Raw genomic sequence first — 15,327 nt, forward strand, 5'->3', positions numbered from 1 at the left:
CAGGGGGCACTATGAGACTTTTGATGGCGTGTCAGTTGGAGTCAGGGAAGACAAGTTTAATCCCTGCCTCTGTTATTTACTGGCTATTTGGTTACAGGCATATCACTAAATTTCTTCATGTTCTAGGAAAGTCTCTAAGATAAAGTTATAAATGAGTTGCTGACCTGTATTGCTAGAGGAAGGTCCTACTCCATGTGTTCCCTTTGCTGATGAAATGACAGGTCTAGATCAAGGCAAGATATATTTTTTTGTCTCCATGGACAGGATAGGAGAAAGAAAGAGTAATCATGAACATTCAAATATCTGTATATATGTATGCATATGCATGCTTATATATACACATGCAGGTATATGTACACTTATATACACATATATGTTTTGTGAAGAGAATTTTTAATGCTTTATTTATTCTTTTCTAAAAAGAAACTCATTCACTTACCAATGACTCATACTTACTAATAAAACCATATAATTGCAAAGTTGTTAAGAGGTAGGTAGCAGTATAAGAAGTAGACAAGGTCCTTTGGAAGCTTCATCATTGGAAGAAATGGTTTCCTCATCTAAGATTCGTTATAGGACCAGTTCCACTCTCTATAACTAAGAAATACGTTTAGATAAAACAAATTAACATATTGTTATTTCACAATTATTGCCTCATATTTTTCTGTTGAGAGGCAGTATGTGTGTTTTATGAACATCAGTTAGAGAAGGGAAGTAAAAGTAGCTCATAATATAAACTTCTCAATTAAAAGTAACTCATCTTAGGGGGAGATTGGGAAAGATTCAATAACCTGGAAAAGGTTTAGAACACCCAGGATGGGTAATAGGATAGAGATTCAATAAGTGATAACCAATTAGTAATAAGTACCTAAATGGTATTGAATTTCACATCTTTGTAGTGGATCCATTCTGATTGTCTGAGATGCATAGGCAAGCTATCTTCATTAGACTAAGTGGATAGTATGAGTTCCCTAGGGCTAGGGCTAGGGCTAGGGAATTAATAAAGGAGGAATGACAAAAAGTTTAAGGGGACAGGGGAATCTAGATTGTTCATGAGTACGTTATTGAAATGGCTCCAAGATGTAGTGAGTAAATGGAGAGCTGATCTCTAAACCAAGAAGACCTAATTGAAGTCCTGCCTCTGATACATATTGGCTATGTGGCTGGGGGAAAATAATTTAATCTTTCATTGCCCCAGACAACTTTTTATAACTGTACATTTCAGAGAAAATGTCAACCCTCATTGGAAGAGGGAAGAACATGTAGGAGTTCCCTATCCTAACCAGATCATAGATACAGGCTTTATTGTCTAGTATTAAGCCTTTGGTCAAAGATAGGATATTCTTCTTCTAGAGAAGGAGATGTAGGTGGATGCAAAAGACAGTTGTAGATCTAAATATGAACATGAGTATAAAGAATAAGTTAATCAACAGTAAAAGAATGAGAAAAAATTGAAGACAAGGAGATCATGATTAAGAAGGGATTTTTGAAAATTTATCATATTAATAATAATAGGTCAGAGAGGATCAGTACTCTCCTGGCACCTGTGAAGCATTAAAAAGGTCTTCAGAATATTTGACAGATCCCTGTACAGAGGAATTATAGAAGGGCGTGTACACAATTTTTATGTAGCCTGAGAAAACATTGATTGATTGTAAATTGTCACCGTGGGAGGGAGAGCTCATATAAATGGGATCAAACATCCAACTGAAGAATTCAAAGTCCATTTTGACAGCTTACTAAGATTTTTTTTCCAAACAGCTCTGCAAGTTATATAGTGCAAGTGTTACAGTGTTACAACAACTGCCCCATGGAAAAGATGACAAAGATAGAGGAAGCTAGGTGGCACAGTGGAGTAGGGCTATGGATTTGGAGTCAGTAAGACCTAAATTCAAATCTGACCTCGGATACTAGAGTATGACCCTGAATAAGTCATTTAACTTTGCCTCACTTTTCTCATTTCTAAAGATGGAGATAATAATAGTACCTAACTCCCAAGGTCATTATGAGGATCAAATGGCAAAATACTTAGCACAGTGTCTTATATTTGAGAGGCACCTAATAAATATTGTTTTAATTTTTTTTTTTATGTGAACTGCCAAGAGTAACAAAACATGGTAGATTAGAGAAAACTCTTAAACCAAGTACCAAAGGTACTACAGGAGGTGAAAGCGTACCCAGGAGGGTGGTAGAAAATGAGAATTAGATTGGAAAGAGGAGGATATAAATAGAAAATATGGATTTCAATAGTCTTTTGAGATGGCAAAGGTTCATTGCATCTCTATCACTTGTCTGGTTGCTGAATTCCTCTGTAATGATAATTCCTTTTTTTTCTTTTTTTGGAGGCAACAGGAGTTGAGTGACTTGCTCAAGGTCACACAGCTAGTAAGTTTTCAAGGCTGGATTTGAAATCAGGTCTTCCTGATTACAAAGACAATGTTCTATCTACTACATCACCTATTTACCCCTCAGTGATTGCTTTTTTGTGAATATCAAATGAACAAATTACAGAATCCAAGAATCTGAGAGACAGAAGCCAAAGAGGCCATTTGTTCTAGTCTAAACCATACCTGACCAAGAGCTCTTTCTACATTATAACTCTTAAGTGCTCATGTAGCCTTTGTCTCAACACCTCCTATGGGTGGGAGCTTCTTATTCCCTGAGGCAGCTCATTCCAATTTGGAGTAGCTCTAATTGTTAGGAAGTGTTTTCATGATTTCAAGTCTAAATGTGCCTCTCTGCAATTTCCTCCCAGTACTCTTAGTTCTGCCCTCTAGGGACAAACAGAACATTTCTAATCCCTCTTTGACATGACAGCCCCTCAAATACTTTACAGCAGTGATCCTATGTGCATACTAGGAGTTCTTTTCTCTGAGATGAAAATCTCCAGTTCCTTTATCCTAAAATGGAATAAACTAGAAGACCTTCACAATCTTTTTTGCGTTCCTCTCGATACTTTCCAAATTATCTCTATCATTCCTAAAATGTGGCTGCCAACAATCAATCTTAATTTCTTTTGTAGCAATACAATTTCAGATTTAACAATTTCATTCAAAATATTTACTCTTTTTCTCAAGTCAAAAAGAAACCATAGATGTATTTCTGTTGCCTATGTAAAAACTTAAACATAGAGATGCAAGATGTTCCCAAAATCTTCGTTGCATTTTGAACTCGAATAGTTTAATAGTGAGACTTACTTTCATATTTTACCATCTCAGACAAATATGGCTTCTTGTGATTTTCTGATTTTCAGTGGAAATAGTTTTTGAAAATAACACAAATACATAAACAATACAATACAATACAGAACAAGAAAGCAAAAATGAAACAAATCTATGTAACCTTGATATGGTCGTATTGATGTGGTTTATTCATGTTGACCAGCAAATTGTTTTCATTTGCAAGGGGATGTATTGCTAAACAGTAGAAGCTATGGCATCTGCTAATTTTATTTAACATCATTCTATGTTCTGATTACAAATGCAGTTTTTGTCTTTATATTTGTTGCAGCTGTCATTTCAGAATCAATTTTCCCTATGCAGCTAAAATATCTATTGGACAGTGAAAAATCAAAGTAAATGCCAAGTTTGGCATAAGTTTCATACAATGAACTGGGTCCAAAATAGAACTGGAGGTGGAGATCAGACTGTATTGCAAAGTTGTACTTTCAGCATTCTCAAAAATCTCACTTATCACTAAAGCCTACCTTTTTAACACCAATAGTCTCTTACTGATGTTAGAATACTTTAAATCATAGATTACCATGATTTTAAAAGAACCTTACTACTTAGCACAGTCCCTGGCACATTGTAAGTGCTTAATAAATTTTGATTCATTGATGAAACTACTTAAAGGACAATGGAAACATACACAGTGATCTGTAGCATTTTCTAAGCAAAGAAGTGTGCATACAAGTGAGTGTAAATCATATCAAGGATATAAAATATAACCAGGAAAAGAGCTGGGTCACTTACAGAGAGAGAATTTGCTTAATAGAATATAAACTCCTTGAGGATAGACGCTCTTTCATTACTGTCTTGGTGTTCTCAAAATCTTGAGCACTGCTGGGAATATAGTTGGTTAGTTGGTTATTGTTCTTGTTCTTGAAGAGGACCAAAATGACATCACCATGATCAAGTGAAGTTTCAGTGTATTCTACTGTGGCTGATCAGACTAACACAAGCTTGAAATGCTCTACCACAGATTGGTGACAGATAGTCCATGTGAACATTTGGGGTGGATACCCTAAATTTGTGCATCCTGCATTTACTTTGTGCTGTCTCAATTCTGCTTTGCTCATAGAGCACAGCACACTTTCTGATGTGGTCATGCCATGCTGAGCAGTCCTGTGCCAGTGTCTCCCATGTCGTACAATCAAATTCAAAGTTCTTGAGAGAGACCTTGAGAGTGTCCTTGTATCACTTCTTCTGATCACCATGTGATCTCCTGCCCCGTGTGAGTTCTCCATAAAATAGTCTTTTTGGCAAGTGTACACTTTGCATTCAAACAACTTGCCCAGCCCATGAGAGTTGCACTCTATGAAGCATACTCTGAAAGCTTGGCAGTTCAGGTCAAGCAAGGACTTCAGTGTCTGGTACCTTATCCTGCCATGTGATCCTCAGAATCTTCCTAGGACAGTTTAAATGGAAGCGATTCAGTTTCCTGACATGGCACTGGTAGACTGTCCATGTTTTCCTGGCATACAACAATGAGATCAGCACAATGGCTTCAGTTTGGTAGTCAGTCTAATACCTTTTCTCTCCCAAATTTTTCTTTGAAATCTCCCAAACACTGAACTAGCTTTGGCAGTGTGTGCATCAACCTCATTGTCAATGTGTACATCCCTGGAAAGTACACTACCAATGAAGAATATAATACAGCAGAATATAGTAGGAGCTTATTAAATGTATGTTTTAGCTTTTATTGATTGAGAGACAAGAGAAGGACAACCAGAGTATTTCATTGGTGGTGCTGCAAAGACATTAAAAGAAGCAGAGATAAGCCTTCCTCCTATTACATGGCTCTTCAGTAAAGATCTTACAAGGGGGAAATGGACAATTGCACGGCATGAAACAAGCATGGAGGAGTTGTAATCTGTACTTGTGGGAGAACTATTCACATTGACAAGATCATAGTCCACCTAACTTTTTAAGTAAATACATTCTTCCTATACCAATAGGTAAAAAAAAAATATTCTAAGAGCTCTAAAAATCTAGATCTCTGCCACTGAGTCAAGTAGTAGTCAGCCTACCCTGAAATTGATCTTTCTTTTCTCCTCCCATCACTACCCACAAAGTCATCAACTAACTTTACTTATATAAATACTGCTGTCATTCTCACATAAGTGTTATCTCCTTCCCCACTTTAAGAAGATCTAAGGCAGTTTGTTGCTCTCATTAGCATCATGAGATAAGCAGAGCCCGACATGTAGGCTTTCTTCCCCTAGTACAACTCTAATTTAATGGAGTAATTTTAATGCGTCAGAGATTTCTGGAAGATCTATTATTCTATTATTTTAGGAAAGATAATAACTTAAAAAACACACTAATTCAAATTGAATCAAAAACCTGGCTTCTACCATAATCTGTGTAACTGTGGGAAGGTCATTTAATATCTCCAGACCTCAACTTCTCCTTCTATATACTGAAGACATTGAGCTAAATGATCCCCCAAGTTTCTTCCTGTTCCAAAATTCTGTGATTCCTTGAGGACCAAGAAGACTCTTAATTTTTTGCAGTGTTTTCAAAATGTTTCTTTATTGAGAATCATGAGACAGACTAAAAAAATAAGATATGAACGCCTTGTAAAGAGATCAAATATTTGATTTCTTTTAGATGAGGGAACAAAGGATTTATTTTGCTGAAAGAAAGGAGGATAAGATTAAACTTTTCTTATTTCCCATTAACAGCTGAGTATCTTTCTTCAGTCTCTCCCACTCTTTCCACAACCATTCCTGCTGCTCTAATGCTACACTTGGTTGTAATGTATGGCTTGCCCCAGCTTCAAAGCAGTGTTCACATGCCCAGATAAAAGGCTCCCCAGTGCACTGTCCAAGCTCCATTTGCCCCCGAAATGATGATATGAGCAAATGATAAATATCCTGACACAAAAAGCTATTTTTCTGGGGAGGGCACTGCATCATAAGCAAACCTTTGTTGCTCTATCTGCCAACCAAATGATCTGTCCTCTCACCGAAAGGCCTTGGAGTCCACAGACTAGCTACTGCAAGTGGCTGCCACGGTGGGACAGAACAAAGGCTCAGTCCAAGCCCAGTTTTCATCCCCTCCACTCCTCAGTGCAGGCCAAGTTCAGCTCAGCCATCCATCACAGCCCTGGAATGTGCACTGAGTGAATACCCACATTCTGCCAAGGCAGAAGAAAAGCTGGGTCATTGACTCTTCACAGAAAGCAGGGAATTCTCCCACATCAAAAAGGCACCGGCAGCCTTCATCCAGGTCTGCACTGTATAATGGGTAGATTTTCAGCAAGTTCTCAGAAGACAAATGAAGCTTTTATCTGGCATTCTAGTCTCCTTGCAATGGGAGTTTATGTTAAAGCCACTTAACTGTCTGGAGTGCAGCCCTGTGGATTACCTGTTTGTGTGAATCAAGTACATTACCTGATCACATGATGCAGAGAGTGGGGAGCAATGGGGGAAAAACAAGTCTCCATAACTGGCTTTGCTTTGAAGGGATTTTCAGCAATTTCAGGACGCTTACAAAGACTTCTATACATTCTACCCCACTTTGGTCCCCACCCAACAAAGGAGGATTAAAAATAAACAATACAGGGGAACTAAGCTGTTTGGCTTATATTTTTTCCTTGTTTCATTTGTTTAGTCCCATTCCCCTGTAAGCTTTAAAAAGCAGTCACTCATTAACTGGCAAGAGCTGGGCTGGGGGGAATAAAAAAGGCGACCCCTCAGGTAGCCTTTACAGGCTTCTCAGCTAAGTATCTTCCTTGGAATTAAGCTAATGCCTGGGCAGGTAAACTGAACTAGCCCCTTCTTGAACAGTGGAATTGAAAGTAACTTAAAGACCCTAGCTGGAGATTAGCATGCTGAGGTTAGGAATTTAAAGTGTTATCTCAGAGCTGAATTTAAATACCAAAAAATGATTTATTACACCAACCTTCATCAATGGAAGGCTTTTTGGAGGGGTCCTGAGATGCAATTTAGTTCCCAAGAAAGGATTGCTTTTCCCATCTTGACACCTTGAGTGACCAATTAGCTACAGTTTGTGGGAGGGATGTGTCTATGGGAGTAGGGGTGACCCTAAGGCTAGAGGTGGGAGTGTTAGTCTGAATCTTAACTAAAGTAGAGATACCTGAAGTTATCTTCAATTTTAACTTTGGAGTTGCTATGAAACAAAGCATTTTAATTTGATCACATTTTTTAATTGTTCTAGTTTCTCTGTGGAATTCTCATGTTGAATCCATATAGGTACCCATATGTGAATATGTATATATATATATACACATACACATTTGGATATATGTATATTACATGTATGTCTATAATTATTGTATATAATATATGTGCACACATTTGGTGTATGCATACTATATGTATGTATATAATTAATGTATATAATATTATATATATATACACACATTTGGGTGTATGCATATTGTATGTATGTATATAATATTATGTTTATATTTATAATATTTGTTATGTATATAAATAATTATGTGCCTATTTACACACCTGCCATCGGGATTTCATACGAACTAACCAGGCAGAGAAAGTACTCCAGTGTATTCTATGGTGCTCAGAATCTTCTACTTTTCCAACTTTCATTATTCCAGGGTTATTTGATGGACCCACATGCTTTTGACCACTTCAAAATTTCTCCGCTCAAGATCAATCATATCTGAGTAATATGATGGTACTTTTAATCTTAAAAGTTTCAAAATAATTTACTAACTCTTCTCTCATATGGAGATGAGTCCCCGAATTTTAAGAAAACATATTTAAAAGTCTAAATGTACAAAAGGAATCAATTAGGGAGTGATTGCTCATGTTCTTCACCTTGCTAAAATGTTTAACACAGAATTCAATTAAATAGTGAACTTCCCACCAGCCAGTTAAAGTACAACTCAATAGTGAAATTTGTTTCATGTGCTTTTTTTCATACACATATTTGTTGCATAAAATTAGGGACATCCATGCCTTATAGAATTTATTATAAAATCAATGATGATGGAAATGTTTCCTTTTTAGGTCCCATCATGCAATGAGATGTACCCTGCATTTGGGATCACAGGACCTGGACTCTGTACCTGTGAGATCCTGAGAAAATCAAATCTCATCTTTGGCTCTCATTCTCCTCATCTTCAAAATAAAGGATTTGAACTACATATGATTTCTGAGGTCTCTTCCTCTAAATATGTTATTCTACAAGCAGTTCACTTATCATTCGAAAGTATGATGATATTTCTCTTCTTAATGGAGGTGCTACCTTACAGTAGATCTCTCTATATCAGTTTCTTGGAAGCAAATAACATCTCTGTTTTGATAACTATATAATAGCACTCTAGGGTATTGTTTCTGCAGAGTAACTAGTAAATCTGTGGCCCCCACACATATTCACACAAATATTAGGGGATATTCTTTTTTTCTGAAGATAAGTACAATCTGTGTCCACCTCTTTAGTGTTCTGGGATATGACACCTAGCTTAACAACTTTGTAAACATAGCATCTTTGGAAATAGTCCTTTTTTGGCTTCTTCTAGTGACTTGCTAGCAGTTCCTTTCTTTTTTATCAAGTGTATCACCCTCTCTTGAAACATTATCCCAAACCCAAGGAAACATCCTTGGTGATTTCATTTGCAAAAAGAGACAGATATCTAGAATCATTGTTCCTTACTGAGCTCCCATCTAGAAGAACTGAGAAGAATTATTCAGTTAAGAATATTTTTTAAAGCAATACTTAAGTAACTAGCCTTCTTTTTACTTTGACACATTGGTTAGAGAAAGGGAGGGAGGGAGGGAGAGAGAGAGAGAGAGAGAGAGAGAGAGAGAGAGAGAGAGACAGAGACAGAGACAGAGACAGAGAGACAGAGACAGAGAGAGAGACAGAGAGACAGAGAGACAGAGACAGAGACAGAGAGAGAGAGAGAGAGAGAGAGAGAGAGAGAGAGAGAGAGAGAGAGAGAGAGAGAGAGAGAGAGGAATTCTTATTCAAGAAGACTTGGTTGGGTTCAAGACTTGCCCCTGAGGAAAAAAAAAACAACAACAGACAAACAAACCTGATGGTCTGACTAAAGTCAAGTCTTTTAACATTTCCACATCCTTGGCACATCTCTAAGACCAGATGTTATAGCAGATTTGCTACGCTAGAAGATTATTGATAATGATGAAATTTCAGGCATAAGCTTCAACACATAATCTCTAATTTAAAGAGAACATAAATTCTTTGAAATTGGGGGAAAATAATTTTTATTTTTATTCCTAGGTCCTTCCTTGCCCAATATCTGGCACAAAGTAAGAATTTACTAAAATATTTGTTGTGTTGAATTGAATGATAACATTTCAGGATTTGTTACACAAATTCATCAAACACATGTTAACTGATTATAATCTTTCTTGGCTTTCAACTTTTTAAAACTCTAATCTATTTAGTATATACTGCCAGCCTACTCAGCTGCTCTAAATTTTAAAATAGCTCATCCACTGAACATATATTTACAATCTTTTTTTCTATGATTATTACATCCAACATTCCAGGCTTTATCATTCAGATTTCACTTCACCCACTATTCCTAGCTCACCTTCTTTCAGAAACAAAAATGCTAATCCAGAGTGCACTTCAGGCTCACTTCTAACCCTAAAAAGCAAATAACCTAGCCCCAGAACAGTGGTGTTGTGGAAATGTCATTAACTAATGTTATCTAAATGTTTCTAAAACATTATCAGACTCCTACTTAGAAAAAAATGCTAGGCACATTTTTAAGATAAGACAGCAATCAGAGAGTTGGTCCAAGGTATACATATGGGAGTGCTATTTCTCACTGTATTTGAACTTTTATTCTTAGATCTGTGAAATACACAGTTAGAAGACAGTGCATGGTACACCAAAGATCACTTACTATAACACGTCATACTATTTGGCACAATTGAAGGCACCAAAATAAGTTCTCTCTATCTTAATTTTAGTAATTAGGGCACTTTCATGTCTAAGAAGGAAATAGAACAAAACAAAAATACTTCTCTAAATTCTCCATACCTTAATATATTTTATTCTGCACTCACAGACAGTAATTCTTTTTTTAAAAAAAATAAATAAATAAAGATTAGTGAATAACTAATTCCTGACTAACTGGGCATTGGGAAAGTGAGTATAAATCACAGACTTTTAAAAATCACAGCATTTTCTTTTTAAGCACATTTAACAATTGGGATTATCCTATCAGAGTGTTTGAGTAGTGGCCCTTTAATGAATAGATAAATACTTTAAATATCTTTGTGTTTTTTTCATATATGTGTGCGCGTGCACACACACACACACATTTTCCTCATCATGCCCCCAGAACACAGAGTCATAAGATGCTGGAATCAGACATATTTCCAGCCCAAGACAATCTGGAAGCACAACATATTCTCGTTCAACTCTCACCATTTATATATGAGAAATACTAAGTTAAATGACTTGCCCCTTTACCCAGTGAATTCATAAGAATTCACTTGCAACCTTTTGAAAAATAGACAATTCAAAGTTAAACTTCAGTTCAAATGGTATCCCAACAATCACAAATTCTGAACTGGTATGATTTAAGCGAAGATGAATTTGTTTTATTATATTTGACTTCTCGTTTGTTGTTATCCCTGCTCCTTTTTGAGGCTATATGTTCTAAGAGGATAAGTGCTACTGCAAAAGAAAGAAAGAAAATATGCTTACACATCATTAGGGAACTACGAACATTTGCTATTTGACTTGAAGATGCAACACAGGACTAAGCAATTATTCCAGTTACTAAATGTAAGAACAGGTCTGGCTGGTGGGATTATGGTGCCATCATCTGGTCATATGGTAGAAACCCAGTCCTTTTTGTCCTCTGTTCTTTTCCTTTTCAGAATTTTTTTTTAATGTTTTTTTGGCAACTTTATCATCATCATCATCATAGAAAAACTATAACTTTGAAATGTGAACAATGAAAAGATGAAAATAATAAAAATTAGAGAAGGGTAGAAAAGAGCTACAAGAAGGAAAGAGAACATCATTGAAGACAGTACAAACCTATTGTTTTGGAATATCTATGTAGTGGTTGTTAATCTAGGGAAGATCACTACCTTCAACCACCCCAACCATAGCAGGTTTATAAATGTCAAATTGTCTTTGTGACTCTACTGGGCAACTCCCCTTTCTATGCTGACCTTCCTTCCATGTATCACTGGCAAGATAGGGAATCCTAGCCCTCAAGAAGATGATCTTTATTTGGGATATATCTACCCATGAATATAGGTGTCTCCCCACCCTTGCTGAGTGCCTAGAAGTAACTTCTGCTGTCCAAGACATCTCTTGGCCACAACTTCATTTGTAAAATGAGGAGATTGAACCAGATGGTCTCTTGGTTCTCTTCTAGTTCCAAATCTAGGATCTTAGGACCCCAGGAGGGATGGGATTATTTCCCTTTTACATTCAGCAATCCTATCATCTGCAGTAATTTCCCTGAGCCAAGATGGCAGGGAGGTCAGCAGTTAGTAACTATTTTATAAATTGAGTACTTACAATGGCCAAGCCTCTATGCAAGGCACAGTAGTGAACATAAAGAAATAAAAAGAAAGAATCCCTGCTCTCAAGGAGCTCACAGTGTCACTGAGAAGAGGAGAACATATTTAAGCCTCCTTAAGGCTGTCCAGAAATTTGGAGAATCATATGCAAAAACACACAAAAAAACCCATGAAAATTTAAGTGTGACATTGGTCATTATTTTGCCCAGAAACAAAGGTATTGGTTACCAGTAAAAAGTACTGAACTTGGAGAAAGATGTAAGTTTAAATCCAGCTCCCAAGGTCCTAGATGTTTGATCTTAACTATATCACATAATTTCTCTGAGCATTGTATGTAAAATACATATTTTTTACATATACAAAGTTTTTGGCCAAAATCACAGGGACTCTGTGATGGTATAATGAGGCAATGATTGATATATGCTTAGAGAATAGTAAAATACAAGAATGGAAGAGACAGAGGCAATATGGTGCAGTAGAAGCAGGGATCGGCTTGAGCTCCCCTCCAAACCCCTCAAAATACCTATTAAAAATGACTCTAAACAAATTCTAGGGCAGCAGAAGCCACAAAAGGACAAAGTGAAACAGATTTCCAGCCCAAGACAATCTGGAAGCGTATCAGGAAGGATCTATTGCACTGCACTCAGAGTAGAGCACAACCCATGCTGAGCCAGCACAGATGGGACTAGAGCAGACCTCAAGGCTCTGAATCACTGGCAGCTGCAGCAGTTTCCAGACATCTCAACCCACAAACAACAAAGACAGCTCCAAAGATCATTGAGAAGACTCTCCCTTCGGTGAGAGGGGAGTGTGGTCCAGCCGCACCCCCCACCTCAGCCTCAGCCTCAGGTCAGCAGCAGCCACTGCCTCAGAGGAGGCAGCTTCTACAGCTTTCTGCCTACAGACCACGATGGGAATTGAGCAGCTGATCTGGGTCCTTGTCCTGAGTGGCAGTCCTGGAATGAGAAGAGCACTGACATGGCAGAGCTACTGGCAGCTGTAGAGAGGAAATTCTATTCACAGTTCCAGGGCAGAAAAACAACTGACCCAGAAAATAGATCCAGGAGAGATAATTTAAAAATTATTGATCTACTTGAAAACCATGATCAAAAAATGATCCTGTACATCATCTTTCCAGAAATTATAAGAGAAAACTTCCCTGATATTCTAGAACCAGAAGATAAAATACAAATGGAAAGAATCCACTGATCACCTCATGAAAGAGACCTCAAATGGAAAACTTCTAGGAATATTGTAGCCAAATTTCAGAGTTCCCAGGTCAAGGAGAAAACATTCTAAGCAGTTAGAAATAAACAATTCAAGTATTATAGAAATACAATCAGAATAACACAGGGTTTAGCAGCTTCTACACAAGGCATCAGAGGGCTTGGAATATGACATTCCAGAGGTCAAAGGAGGCAGAATTAAAACCAAGAATCACCTATCCAGCAAAACTGAGTAAAATACTTCAGGGGGAAGAAAAGAATTTCAATGAACCAGAGGACTCCCAAGCATTCTTGTTGAAATGACCAGAGCTGAATATAAAGCTTAATTTTCAAATGCAAGAATAAACAAAAACATGAAAAGGTAAACAAGAAAGAGAAGTCATATGGGACTCATTAAAGCTGAACTGTTTACATTCCTACGTGGAAAGATGATATTTGTAACTCATGAGACCTTTCTCAGTATTAGGGTTGTTAGAAGGTATACATACACACACACACATTCATACATATATATGTATGAATGTGTGTATATACATACAAATATACATACATATGTATATATACATACACATATACGCACAAATATATCTATACATATACACTCATATAAATATGTATATGCACATTATGCATGAGCATGTATATGTATAGGTCTGTATATATATATCTGTATGTATCTGTGTATATATACATATCTATACATACATACAAATATACATGTAAGTATATATGCACCTATATACATGTATAAATACATAAAACATACATTTTATTTATGTATATGTATGTATGCATGTATTTATACATACACACATTTATGTGTGTGTGTGTGTGTGTGTGTGTGTTTGTGTATAGACAGAGGGCACAGGAACAGCCAACTATGAAGGGAGAATACCTAAAACATATATTCATATATATAAAACATATACTCATATATATCCCTTGTCATATTCCAAGCCCTCAAAGTTAACTGTTGAGAGAAATGTACTGGGAGAAAGAGGAAGGGAGAGGTAGAATGTAAGAAACAATCTCACATAAAAGAGGCAAGAAAGAGCTTTGACAAAGGAGGGGAAGAAGGGGGAAGTGAGAGATGAGAGGGAATGTCAGCCTTAATCTCATTGGATTTGGCTTAAAGGTAGAATAACACAAACAACTGGGAATGGAAATGTATCTTATCCTGCAGTAAGGTGGGAGAAAGGGAATAAGAGAGGGAGGATAATAAAAGGGAAGGCAAATTGGGGGAAAGAGTAATCAGAAGATTATTATTGTGGGGAGATAGGTCAAGGGAGAGAATGGAATAAATGGAGGGCGGGACAAGATAGAAGGCAATGTGGTTAGTCTTTCACAACTCGACTGTGATGGTGGTGTTTTGCAAGGCTACCCATGTATGACCTTCATCAAATCATCTACTTTCTCAATGAGGTTGGGTGAGGAGGGAGGAAGGGAGAGAATGTAGACCTCAAAACTTTAAAAATGAATATCAAAAATTGTTTTTGCAAGAAACTGGGAAAGAAGACATACAGACAATGGGGTATAGAAATCTATCTTGCCCTACAGGAAAATAGAGGGGAAGGGGATGGGAGAAGGAAGGGGGTCATAGAAGGGAGCATAGATTGGGAAGGGGTGGATGGTATGCATTCCGTCCTGGGGTGGGGGTGGGGAGAAAATTTGGAAATCAAAATCTTGTAGAAGTGAATGTTGTAAACTGAAAACAAATTATGTATTTAAAAAAAGAAAAAGTAAAACATGATTAAATAAGTTATTATACCTGTCTCTTGTAAGAAACAATAAATCAAAGGCAACTGACACTGCACATATCATGTAGGCAATATATTAGTACTGTAGTCCTTCATTACTCTACTGAAGAGAAAGTCATTATTTATTCTCTGGATTCAAGACTGGTCACTTAATTTATCTGTTTTGGTGTTTTGTAGTATTATTTAAAATTTATGCAGTTTGTGTAATAGTAGTCATTATACATGTTCTCCACTTCAGCTTGTTATGTCAAATCACTTCAAGTTTTGCCATACATCCTTTTATTCTTGGTATTTGCCATTTCATGCAATCCAAAAATATTGTGCTTCCCTTAGATATTATTTAATTGCCATTTCTACAGTGTGAAAATATTCTACTATATTCATATATCACAGCTGGTTCATTTAATCCTCAATTAACAGATTTGTTATCTTTTTTTCCTTCTTCAAAGATGCTGTTATTAGTATTTTGGGATGTACAAGATTTTTCTTTCTGATTGTGACCTCCTTGGACTATCAAACCAGAACTGGAACCAATGGACCAAAAATGAAGGGTTTGACTCTTCTACCATTATCTCATATGTAGTAGTTTTCCAGAATGTTTGGACCATTT

The sequence above is a fragment of the Notamacropus eugenii genome, chromosome 5 (genome assembly GCF_028372415.1).
Source record: "Notamacropus eugenii isolate mMacEug1 chromosome 5, mMacEug1.pri_v2, whole genome shotgun sequence".
Classification (NCBI taxonomy): Eukaryota; Metazoa; Chordata; class Mammalia; order Diprotodontia; family Macropodidae; genus Notamacropus; species Notamacropus eugenii.